Raw genomic sequence first — 12,202 nt, forward strand, 5'->3', positions numbered from 1 at the left:
ATCCCGGGATCTCGGGAAATTTGGAAAACACGAGAAAAAAGCCTTAAACCTATCCGGTGAATTTCCTACTAACTAAAGATTTTGACTATAGAAATAAAATGTCGACAAAATTTTGTATAGAAATTTTGACACAATTTTCTATAGAAATAAAATTTTCACAAAATTTTCTATAGAAATAAGATCTTGACAAAATATTCAACATATTTAAAAATTTTAATTTTTTTGTTGTGAAAGCCTCCCCCTTTTAAGACTTAGTAACTTTCCTGAAATTTTGAGAACATTTTCTACAGAAATAAAATTTTGAGAAAATTTTCTATAGAAATAACATTTTGACACAATATTCTATGAAAATAAAATTTGACAAAATTTTCTTAAAAACAAAATTTTGATACAATTTTCTATAGAAATAAAATTTTGACAATATTTTTTATAGAAATAAAATATTGACAAAATTTTCTTTATATTCAATATATTTAAACATTTTAGTTTTCTTGTTATCAAAGTCATTAGTGAGTAAATTCTCCCTTTTTAAAGAAGTAGTAACATTTCCAAAAGTTTCAGAAAATTCTCTATAGAAATAAAATTTTGAGAAAATTTTCTATAGAAATAAAATTTTGACAAAATTTTCTATAGAAATTAAATTTTGACAAAGTTTTCTATAGTAATAAAATTTTGAGACAATTTTCTATAAAAATAAAATTTTGACAAATTTTTCTATAAGAATAAAACTTTGACACAATTTTCTATAGGTATACAATTTTGAGAAAATTTTCTATGGAAATAAAATTTTGACAAATTTTCAATAGAAGTAAAATGTTGACAAAATTTTCTAAAAAAATTTTTTACAAAATTTTCTATAGAAATATAATTTTGACAAAAATTTCTATGGAAATAAAATGTTGACAAAAATTTTCTATGGAAATAAAATTTTGACAAAATTATCTATGGAAATAAAATGTTGACAAAATTTTCCATAGAAGTTAAATTTTGGCTAAATTTGCTATAGAAATGAAGTTTTGGAAAAATTTTTTATAGAAGTTAAATTTTGGCAAAAATTTTTATAGAAAAAAAAATTTTGACAAAATTTTCTATAGAAATAAAATTTTGACAAAATATTCAATAGGGACAAAATGTTGACATTATTTTCTATATATTTAAAAATTTTAATTTTCGCTAATTGGAGAGACCACAATATATAATATTGCAAATACTGAAATAAACTTCTAAAACATAGTAATAAAACATTTCTTTTGAGGAAAAAAACATTTTGTTTTGTAATAATCACAAAAATTTGATAAAAAAAAATATTGAAAATAAGATTGTTTTAAAATTTGTAGATTTTGGTAAAATTTTATTCAAATTTTTGTAGATTATTTTTGGCACGGGTGGCAACCGTGATTGCAGTTACTTATTATGTTCCTTTTACCTTGTACTGTCATTCATCACTATGGGAGATTTGCGGCCGTTTATGGCGTTTTAAAATTGAGGAAAACAGCGTTCAAGGATTTGAAGGCGGACTGATTAAGTATATACGAGGTTTGCATATTATATTTCGGGATTGGCAGCCCTGCCAAGTAAAGCTTGACATTTTGAGGTTATACGTATTCAGAACGTGTTGACATACGATCGATATTTTTGTATTGTTTATAGCAACTTACACAGAAAAAAATTTCACGATAATTTGTCCAATCAAAGTCTTAATTTAAAATTTAATTGATTCTAAAAATTTTTTAATTGAAACAAAAATCAATCACAAAAATTAATAGTATCAATTAATTTTTTAATTGACTTTCAATTAATTTTTTAATTGATACTATCATTTCTCTGATTGAAGACATTTCAATTAAAAAATTAATTGGATCAATTAATTTCGTGATTGAATCAGAAAAAAATCTGCGTAAAAGATTTATATCGTCAAAACAATTTAATTAAATTGTGAACATTTTCGTGTGGATATTTTTTACAACTTTCGACGTGTGCTACACTTGTAAAAAAAAAAACTTAATTCTATGATATAACAAAATGTTTCGTTATTAAAACGAATTTTCGTAACATACTATTAACGAATCGTGTGTTAACCGATATTGCAAAATCGCCACTTGACCTATTTTGATATTTATTTAGACAACCTTAGGCATTAATATTTTCACAATTTTAACGATGCTTTGTGGAAATCTCAAAATATAGAATATAATTAAGTTCAACTTTCGCACGAGGTAGTTCATTCTTCCTGTAAAACAGTTCACTTTTTATTTGTGTAGCTACTTGTGCAAGGTTAGGTTAGGTTATGTGGCAGCCCGATGTATCAGGCTCACTGAGACTATTCAGTCCATTGTGATACCACATTGGTGAACTTCTCTCTTATCACTGAGTGCTGCCCGATTCCATGTTAAGCTCAATGACAATGGACCTCCTTTTTATAGCCGAGTCCGAACGGCGTTCCACATTCCAGTGAAACCACTTAGAGAAGCTTTGAAACCCTCAGAAATGTCACCAGCATTACTGAGGTGGGATAAGCCACCGCTGAACAACTTTTTGGTGTTCGGTCGTAGCAGGAATCGAAACCACGACCTTGTGTATGCAAGGCGGGCATGCTAACCATTGCACCACGGTGGCTCCCTTGTGCCAGGTTACAAGTCGATGATTGCCTCGTTCAGAAGTTAGCGTGATTTCAACAGACGGACTGACGGACATCGCTTTATTGACTACAAATTTCACCTCGACCCAGAATATACATAGTTTATGGGATCTGAAATTAATATCTCAATGTTAGCCAATGTTAGTATATCCTCCATGCTATGGTGTAGGGTATACAAAAACGAAAGTTAAAATTTTTATCCTACTGTCAAGTAAGCAAACTCTAAAGAGAATTGCGTCTTAAATGTATCCTTAGTGTAAATTCACGCAACCCTTATAAGAAACAAAAACACAAACCAATTGAAGCCATCTAATATGTTGAATAAATTATGTAACATTTTTTCCATTCAGTAATTATCGACTAAACCAGGGAGGGACCTTTACAATATTTTATAAACAATCTAAGAATTACATTCTCTACAGAGACACATGACTTTAACAAACAACAAAATACAAAACAGTTGAAACTTTTGAGTAAATTAGATAAAATTGCTTTCCCTTTTTAAATCGTTTACAACAACGGCACTGCTGGTCTCAAATGTCTTACAATTTTACCCGATAGGAAGGACAGAACACAGTCAACATTAAGTATGGCAAAGTTTTCAATTTCCCATCTTTACTTAATTATGCGGTGTCCTCCTGAAACCGTACACAACCAACAGAATCACCCAATAACAGACATTGTTGTCAAGGTAACCAAGAGCCATAGCCACCACCACCACCACCATCGCCACCAAGTATTCAATATCAACCGCAACATTAGCAACGCAAGGCAACTCCTTTTCCATCTGCCATCCATCTTGATGGTCTGCAACTGTATCTGATGTGCTGTAGCAACTTAGTGCACGTAGACTTTGCATAACTCTGGAATTCTTTAAAATTTTTATTATTGTCAGTGCAAAGGTGTAGTGCAATTGGAATCTGTTGTGGGAACTTTTATTGAAGAAAAGTTCATACACGCACAACTATGTAATGTCATGGGTGAGTCTATTGTGGAAAATGAGAAACTGGCTTAAGGATTGTAAATAGAATCAGGGTTACAACTGAGAGGGTTGCCCTTTATACTTCGGGAATAGAGAATAAGAACAAATATAAATCATCGAAAATCGTTTTATTGTTTTTCAAAATATTTCTCATTAAGATCTATACATTTTTGTATACCTTTGATCCCATTGTCGAACCACATTTGCCTCTCTGATTGAGGTATCTCCAAAACATGCATTCTGAACGCATCGACTGCTTCTTCAGCTGTCGAAAAACATTTATTTTTTACGTACGGGTATAAACACGAGTCATTCGATGCCAAGTCAGGACTATACGGCAGATGAGCCATCAAAGCGATGATTTGAGTACTCAAAAATGAAGTTGTTTGAGTCGGTGTGTAAGAATTCGCATTGTAAATTTCAGATTTCTTGGAAGACAACTAGCAAACAGATCGTTGTGTTTCACTCAGAATTGACTCTTCTTCCAGGGTTGCCATTTTGGTCCAATTTCAATTTTGATTTTGGTCCATTTTCGTCAAATCGTTAATTTTTTAAAAATTTTCTATAGAAAAAAATTTCTTTAAAAATTTTCTATAGACATAAAATTTTGACAAAATTTTATGTAGAAATAAAATTTTGACAAAATTTTATGTAGAAATAAAATTTTAACAAAATTTTTTATAGAAATAAAATTTTGCCAAAATTTAACAGAAATAAACTTTAAAAAGATTTGTATAGATACAAAATTATTCAAAAATTTTGTATAGGAAGAAAATTTTGTAAAAATGTCATATAGAAACACAATTTTAAAAAATTTTTCTACAGAAATAAAATTTTGACAAAATTGTCTTTTTTTTTGAAGAAATTTTCTTTAGAAATAAAATGTTGACAAAATTTTCTATAGAAATAAAATTTTAACAAAATTTTCTATAGGAATAAAATTTTGATTAAATTTTCTACAGAAATAAAATTTTGTCAAAATTTTCTACAGAAGTAAAATTTTAACAACATTTTCTATCGAAATAAAATTTTGGCAAAATTTTCTACAGAAATAAAATTTTGTCAAAATTTTCTACAGAAATAAATTTTTGGCAAAAATAAAATTTTATCAACATTTTCTATAGAAGTAAAATTTTGTCAAAATTTTCTATAGAAGTAGAATTTTACAACATTTTCTATAGAAGTAAAATCTAAAAAAAGTAAAACATTTTCTATAAAAATAAAATTTTGAAAAAATTTTTTTTTTTATTGTTTTTGAAGAAGTTTTCTATAGAAATAAAATTTTAACAAAAATTTCTCTTTTCTAAGAAATTTTCCATAATAAAATTTTAACTAAATTTTCTATAGAAATAAAATTTTAACAAGATTTTCTATAGAAAGAAAATTTTAACAAAATTTTTTTCGATAGAAATAAAATTTTTATAAAATTTTCTATAGAAATAAAATTTTGTCAAAATATATAGAAAACAATTTATGACAACATTTTCTATAGAAATAAAATTTAAAATTTTAACAAAATCCTCTGTAGAAATAAAATTTTGACAAAATTTTACAAAAACAAGCATATACAGTAGTAAGTTCGGCCGGGCCGAATCTTAAATTCCCACCACCATGAATCAAATATAATAGTTTCCTTTGAAAATTTCAGGGGGGTTTGATGACAGATATTTACCCAAGTAGATCAGTTCAACCAGTACGCTTCCCACAGATAAATGTAAAGATTTTACCTATGAAGACTAGGTCAGATTCTGAATTTATAAGAACCATTTTTTGTTTGAGTTTTAGAGGAATCAAAAACATCTCTTGTAAGTGTGCAAAATAATGATGAAATAACGCCTTGATTTGAAATCTAAAATCTATGGATTTTCATCCCAATTATATTATTTAAATGACTACGAGAAGTAAAATCTGGAAATTTTGCATTCAGTTTCAATCAATTTTCATGATCAGTGCACCTTCTATACCTCAATAAGTGAAATCGGTCTATATGGAGGCCTTACCTAAAGGGCCGATAAAACTAAATCAAATACACTTTGTTATGGGTCTAAAATGCCAGTATATTTTCAATTTGTGGCAAATCGGATAAAAACTAAAATTTCTAGAAACCCTAGGAGTTAAATCGGCAGTTCGGTGTAATGGGGGCTATTCCAAAATACGGAAGGACACGCAGTATTCAGCACATTTAATTGTAGTTCTAGAATCTAGACCCCAAATCGGAGGGGTGGTTTATAAGGGGGCTATATCAAAAACTGTACAGATATTCAATATATTCGGCACACCTTTTTATGGTCCTAGAATACCTCTAGATTTCCAATTTCAGGAAGATTGGATAAAAACTACGGATTCTAGAAGCCCAAGAAGTAAATCTGGAGATCTGTCTATATAGGGGCTATAACGAAAAATGGTCCGATAATCTCCATTTTCAGCACATTTTTTTTTTTTATTTTCCATGAATACTTCTAGATTTCCATTTTCAGGCAAATTGGGTAAAAACTACGGATTCTAGAAGCCCAAGAAATAAAATCGGGAGATCGGTCTATATGGGGGCTATATCAAAACATGGACCAATACTCACCATTTTCGACACACGTCTTTATGGTCCTAGATTTAAAATTTCTGGCAAATTGTATACAAACAACGGATTCTAGAAGCCCAAGAAGTAAAATCGGAAGATCGGTCTATATGGGGGCTATACCAAAACATGGACCGGTACTCACCATTTTCGACGCACGCCTTTAGAGTCTTAGAGAACCTCTAGATTTCAAATTTCAGGTAAATTGGATTGAAACTACGGATTCTAGAAGCCCAAGAAGTAAATTCGGGAGATCGGTCTATATGGGGGCTATATCAAAACATGGACCAATACACCATATTCGGCACACCTCTTTTTGGTCCCAGAATACCTCTAGATTTCCAATTTCAGGCAAATCGGATAGAAACTACACTTCCTAGACGCCCAAGAAGCAAAATCGGGAAATCGGTTCATATGGGGGCTATACCAAACCATGAACCGATAGCCACCATTTTCGGTACACGTTTTGATGGTCCTAATATACCTCTAGATTTCCAAACAGGCAAAATGGATAAAAACTACAGTTTTTATAAGCCCAAGACCCCAAATCGGGAGGTCGGTTTATATGGGGACTATATCAAAACTTGGATCGATATAGCCCATCTTCGAACTTGACCTGCCTGCAAACAAGATACGAATCTGTGTCAAATTTCAGGACGATGGCGCCATTGTTGAAGGCTGTAGCGTGATTACAACAGACAGGCAGACGGACATGCCTATATCGTTTTAGAATTTCTCCCTGATCAAGAATATATATACTTTATATAGTCGGAAATAGATATTTCGATGTGTTACAAACGGAATGACAAACTTATTATACCCCCGTCACCATGGTGGTGGTTATAATAAACTTTAAAACAATGTTGCACAGATACAAAATTATTCAAAAATGTTGTACAGGAAGAACATTTTGTAAAAATTTTATATAGAAATAAAATTCTATAGAAATACAATTTTAACAAAATTTTCTATAGAAATAAAATTTTGGCAATTTTTTTTTTAAATTTCTATAGAAATAAAATTTGGCAAAATTTTCTACAGAAATAAAATTTTAACAAAATTTTCCATTCCATTTTTTGGATGAGATGAATCTTTTAGTGCTCGTATGTCAGAACGATCTGAGTATGTCCGTTGGTAGATTGCAATACTAGGCTTGCCCAATCCCGAAATATAAAAGGCAAACTTATGGGACCATTAGTCGGGCGTTATCGACCGAAAAGGGATCCAAAAAAGTTTGAAATAGACATTTTTCAGACCGATTCGAGTCTGTTGTTGTACGAAATTGATTTAACATATCCTAGTCCGTGAATAATATAAAGGTTTTTTTTTTTTTATTATTACTGATTTTTATGTTCTTATGGAAATGGCAAAATGTTTTCCAAAAATATAGGGGAAGGCAGTTGTTTCTGATTTCCACTTCCTCATCAGTTCCCCTTATTGAACAAGCTAGTCATTTCAATTATTCTAACATATATTGGTAAGGAGCTTTAAAAAATTCCAACTGGACGAAAAAACGAAATTCATAATGACTTGTTGAAACATAATCACCTAAAGATATCAATTCAAATAGTTCACCACTTAAAATTCAAGTCTACATTATATACTCGATTTATAAGAGCAATCTTAAACATCTAAGCATGCATGAAAATCCGATTAAATAACGCCTTTCATAAGATCGATGATGAAATCAAAATTTTGTAGGTTGTTGCCACATTAGATGAATGACCACGAAAAGTAAAATCTGAAAAGTATGCTGTTAGTTTCCAGCAATTTGATCAGTGGGCCTTGATCCCTTAACAAGTCAAATTGGGAGATCGGTCTATATGAAGCCCAAGAAATCAAGTCCGGAGTTCTGTCTATCGGGGCTATAACAAAATATAAGCCGACCAATATTTTTGAAAATCGGATTAAAATTGAGGTTTTAAAATGCCCAAGAAGTGCAACTGGTAGATCAGTCTATGTGGCGCTTGGACCAAAACATGGACCGATGTACACCATATTCGGCACACCTAATTGAGGACTGGAAATACCTATAGATTTTTAATACCAGATAACTCGTATAAAAATCGGGAGATCAGCCTATATGGGGGCTATACCAAAACATGGACCGATGCACACCATATTCGACACACCTACTTAGGGTTCTAAAATACCTCTGATTTCTGAATGAGAAATCGACTAAAAATCCGGTGGCTCGATGGTCAAGACCCCAAATGGGAGTGTTTCCGACAGATCGTTTCCGAATTTCACCTTGATCAAAAACATACAGGATGACTTTTTGTAATGTTTTAATTCTGGTATTCAAAAGCAAATAATGTCGGACAAATTTAGAATCAGTTTATACTTTTTCGACTTGGCATTGGCACAAATTATGGTCGTCAAACTCACCCTCAAAAAAGTCGCTTCTGTAACATATACACTAAACACATTCTATGTTCTGCTTCAAGCATATATATTTTCAGGATTGGTCCAAACAAAATATTGCTTGTATTGTTCAAACATATTATGTTTCAACTTAGGCATACACTGGTAGAAAAAAATTTTAATGAAATTTTCTTTATGTACATATATTTTTAAGGCGCCATTTGGTTACATCCATTCTTTTACTTGCAGCATACTCTCCAGGATTCTCTTTCTAAACACATATATGTTTGCATCCAAACATATTATATTTACAAAACTGTTATCTCCCAAACATAATATGTTCTAACATATTAACATATATGTCCCAATCATGTTATGCTAGTTTATAAGAAGATCGACACTTTGGTTCAGGCTCACTTAGACTATTCAGTCCATAGTGCCATCAATAATATTCAAATTGCCATAGGAGCAAAAGCCCAATTAACTCTCAATTTTGGTTGTCATTGTGCGGTAGAAATGAAGCGAGGAACCTCCTTTTTAAGCCATTCTTGGTTGACGATTGATGTGTGCGATGGTGCTGAGTCCTGTTGGGAGCGACCATTGACCGTTACGGCGGTCCATTTCCAATATTTCATTTTCCAATATGTGTTTCATCCGTTCTCGCATTATGTTCAGCACACAAGCAATTTTTGTACCACTGCAGCATGGATTTCGATCAAACCTGGCCTTTACTTTTGCTATCACTTCTGATTTTGTTAACATTTTTAAGTCTACGTTGTATACGCGATGCAATACTGCCAGTATCATGGTAGCGAGCAATAGTACGGGAAAAACAAACGATTTATTCGAATTGAAGTGCTAGAGGGCTCTAGCAATAGTCACGTCGCGCATGAATTCCATCACGAATAACTTTATTTATGAATGCAATAAACTGAACTGTCACTGGAATAAATCTGCCAACCATCAGACGAGCGGTTAGGAAATTATAACATACTAGCGTAACCCGGCCCGCTTTGCTGCGCCTTCCGAAGCATATTTGGAGGAATATTTTGCGTTAACTTAGTCAACTATATCCTTCGTGCTGAAAACAAATTCGAAAAGATTTGAATTCTTTTAAACAAATCGGACTACTTGATTTTTCGTTTATAGGTACAAATACAGCGGGAGAGGGTGTACCTTCTTCTATATTTCTTGTGAATTTTAAGTGTGGTTTCTCAAGGAAAGGTATCCTTCTCCTCAACATATCTGAAAATTAAGCACTATATTATAATAACATACAAAGAATTACTGTTCCCCATCTAATAAATCAGAAAAAGCAAAAATAGTAAAAAATTTTACAACACTAACATTTGCTAAAATGTTGGAAATTGATGCACCCTCTACGTTGGCTGCCAATTTCATGTAAATTTAAGTTCTTTACTAAAAGGAAGTCTGGCAGAAACCAGTGCAAAAATCATAAAATTATGTACCGAGTTCCCATTTACGGACAACCCTCTACTTTCAATTTAATAAAAAAAACGGACAGAAGGGAACCCTCCCCCACCTTCGCTCCACTCCGACCTGATATCGGACTATCACGTACCCTATATTAATTTCGCAACTACTCAATGGTCCCTATAAATTCTATCGAAGTAAATCGACAAAGTTTATTTCAATTTTCCCCTTCCCCAACCAGATATCGAAAAATCATATACTAATTTAAAAATCATGTATAAATTTAATCACCTCGTCCCACGTTCCCTGTAAATTTCAAGTAGATCGGCGATGTTTAAATTTTGCTCTATAGTTTTAAAGGGACGTCACTTTCCCCGACACAATATCGACAAACACCGTAGTGAATAGCACCCCTAACCTTCCCTGAAAATTCTTGAAACTTTCCTTCAAGTGTGGGGCAAGGAAGGTTGCCTCTTCGTTCATAACCTTCCCCCACTGCCTATGTAAATTTCAAGAAAACTTAAGAATTGTTTTTTATTTTTTTGCAGTTTTAGAGGAGGATCTCCTCCCCGACTAAATATCGAAAAGTGATGTAGCGTATCTTTTGTAAACGTCCCAGAAAATGTCAAGCAAATTATAAGCCTAAAAGGGCGGCCTCTCTTTCGACCAAATATCACAAAATCAGGTATCAACTATTAATATCGTAACCTCTCCCCAGTCCTCTGTAAATTTCAAGTAACTCGGTAAAAGTTTAATTGTTTCTCTGTATGTACTTAAGAGAAGCGGATGTCGCCCTATGCCCTTTTATTTTTATTATAAAATCGAGAACCTGATATAAATTTCATAACCCATTTTTCCGTAAAATTTCAGTCGGGGGAGTTTAGTTTTGTTTGTACTTTCAAACAAAAAAATTCGGGCAAAGGGGTGGCTCCCTCCCCGACCAAATATCGAAAAATAATGTAGCGGATTTTTGTCTAGATGCCAACCACAACATTCAATGAAAATTTCAAGCAAATCGCATAATTTTGTTCCAAGTTTCAAAAAGTAGGGCAAGGGGGAGGTCCCCATCCACATATGAAATCATCGGGTACCCCATATTAATTCCATAACCTCACTACATGTTCTCTGTAAATCTCAGATAATTTAGAGAATTTTAGTTTTTTCACTGTACTTAAAAAAAAAAGTCGAACAAAGGGGAGGCCCCCCTCCGCCACCAAATGTCGAAATAAAAAGTAGCGGATCTTTGTCTAGATGCCAACCCCAATCTTCAATGAAAATTTCAAGCAAATCGGTCAACTTTGGTCCAATTTTCAAAAAGTCCGACGAAGGAAGGTCCCCCTCCGCGACCAGGTGTCAAAAAAGGAGGTACCATATTTTCACCACATGAACGCTCCTTACGATCTCTGAAAGTTTCAAGTAAATCGGTTCAGCCGTTTCGGAGCCAACTCGGAACATACAAACAAACAAATAAACAAACATAGATTGAATTTTATATATATAGATTAGTACATATTACACACGCACTCAGTACATATTAGACACGCTTCATATATATGTATACTTTTGATCAGGGTGAAATTCGAAGAGACTCTAAAGTATGGAAGCCCTGGACAGCCAGTATGGAAGCCTTGGCCACAAAAAAATGGTTATTCCAACAGGAAACAACACATGTCAAACAATAATGGTTTAAAAATGAGGTTCTTCGCATTCTACCGTACAGTAGTCAAAATCTCTATATATAGTCTAAGTGTTTTCATGTTCTGTAAAAGACGTCAACGTTTGTCACGAAAATTCTACACTTTTTTTCCAAACAACCTTGTTTACAACCAAAAGCAAATAGCAAACGATATCCGTCTGTCTAAACTTTCGTTTGGGTGGAAAGTATTATATATTTGTGTATGTGTATGTGTATATACATCAAAAAGTAGATTGTTTGTAGAAACTACCTTCCTGTTTATATTGTTAGGTATCTACACACATATATTTAGTCTGTAATCCTTTTATCCCGCTCTAGGCAATTATCTGAAAATTTCATCTACCATAAACCCATTTCACCAGAATACGAAAAATACATATTTTAAGTCTTCATGTACATCTTCAAAATTGCTTTCATGTTAGAGCTTCGTTCGTTCAGAAATGATATTGAGCACGAAAACTAGCAATTTAGCCTTGAATGAAAATTTCTTCACACATGTTTTAAATTGATTTGAGT

Source organism: Haematobia irritans, chromosome 3 (genome assembly GCF_050003625.1).
Source record: "Haematobia irritans isolate KBUSLIRL chromosome 3, ASM5000362v1, whole genome shotgun sequence".
NCBI classification, from domain to species: domain Eukaryota; kingdom Metazoa; phylum Arthropoda; class Insecta; order Diptera; family Muscidae; genus Haematobia; species Haematobia irritans.